The sequence below is a fragment of the Belonocnema kinseyi genome, chromosome 3 (genome assembly GCF_010883055.1).
Source record: "Belonocnema kinseyi isolate 2016_QV_RU_SX_M_011 chromosome 3, B_treatae_v1, whole genome shotgun sequence".
Lineage (NCBI taxonomy): Eukaryota > Metazoa > Arthropoda > Insecta > Hymenoptera > Cynipidae > Belonocnema > Belonocnema kinseyi.
Genome location: NC_046659.1, coordinates 36,580,834 through 36,582,746, shown reverse-complemented (window position 1 = coordinate 36,582,746; position 1,913 = coordinate 36,580,834).

The window sequence follows — 1,913 nt, the reverse complement described above, 5'->3', positions numbered from 1 at the left end:
AAATTTGAGAGAATTTAAAAATATTTCAAGGAATTTTCAATTGATTACAGTTATTTAATATGAGATTCTAAAGGATTTGATATATCTTAGGATATTTTAATAAATTCCAAGGCATTTCAATTGATCTCAATAATTTAGTATGAGCTTTTTAAGGATTTGGAATATTTTAGAGTATTTTTGGAAATTGTAAGGAATTTTCAAGAGATTTGAAAAATTTAAAGAGATTTTAAAGGAATAAAAAATTTTAAGGATATTCAAAAACATTCCAAGGATTTTTCAATTAATTTAAATAATTTAAAGCGATTTCAAAAAATTTTAACGATTTTTTTTCATATTTTCTGGTTGAAAGTGGAACTACTTTCTTAAAAAATTATTTTTTTCTTGCTTGATTCATCAATTGAGTTGTAAAAAAATTTTCTGAAAATTTAAATATTTTGTAGAAAAATCTTTCTGGGTTTTGGTTAAAAATTAATTTTTTCACTACAAATTTAACTATTTTATATTTCATTGAAAAGTAATCTTTTTAATTTGAAAATTGTTGTATTTTTATTGAATACTCGTGTTTCTTGATAGAAAATTATTCTTTTTTGTCGAAAATTTAACTATGATTAAACATCAATTTTGTATATAGAAAATTAGTCTTGATGAAAAATAAATTTCTTTTGTGCAAAGTTCATGTATTTAATTAAAAAGCCTTCTTTTAGTATACAATTTAGTGTTTTGTATAAAAATTTAACATTTTGTTTAAAAAATTATACTATTATGTTGAAAACAATTTTCGAAACTTTGAAAAAAAAATTTTTTTTGATTAGTTCAAAGTTTAACTATTTCCATTAACAGTTAGTCAACTATTCATTAATATTAATATAATATTTTATAATTTTAATATTAACATTATATATATATATATCAGTAATAATATCCATATAATATAAACCTTAAAACATAACCTCAAAATCGACGCATGCATGAATTTGAGAATCACGCGAAACAGACAAATCGCCAATTTCTCCAATTTCTTTGAAATGGGGATCGAAATATAAATAGAAGACCACCGAAGGTTTCCGAAACTATCAGATCGGCAATCATCGTAGAGCAGACGGCTTACACACGACCTTACAGCCTGATCGACCTAGAAATTTACTCCCGCCATACCTAACGTTTGGGAGCCGCAAACTAGAAAGTGCATGATAGCATTAATACTAGTTGACTAACTTTGAATTGAAATAGCTAAACTTTCAACTGAAGCATTTACTTTTCTGAAAAAATCAAACAATTTTGAATAAAATACATAAATTAAAATAAATTTGTGTTTCAAAAAATAGTTAAATTTTTGAACAAAAGGTTAAATTTTCATCAAAAAAGCTGAATTGTATACTTAAAAAAAGGCAGTTTTAATCAAATATATAAATAAAAAAAATGAAATAAATTTCAACAAAAAAGATTACTTTTCAACGAAACATAGAATAGTTAATACAAAAAACAAAAATAATTTTTTACAAAAAAGTTAATATTTCAACAAACAATATTTTGAACTGAATTGATGAATCATCAACAGAAAAAAGTAAATTTTTAACAAAATAGTTCCACTTTTAATAAAAAAGATGACAAAAATCGTTAAAATTCTTTGAAATCGCTTAAAATGATTGAAGTTAATTGAAAATTGCTCCGAATGTTTTAAAATACTTCCATAATGTAAAGCGATTTCAAAGAATTTTAACGATTTTTGCACCTTTTCTGGTTGAAAGTGAAACTACTTTGTTAAAAATTTAGTTCATTCAATTTAGTCCAAACATTTTTTTGTTGAAAATTTAACTTTTTTGTGAAAAATTATTTTTGTTTTTGGTTACAAATTAACTTTTTTTAACTACAAATTTAGCTATTCTGTGTCCCGTTGAAAAGTAATGTTTTTT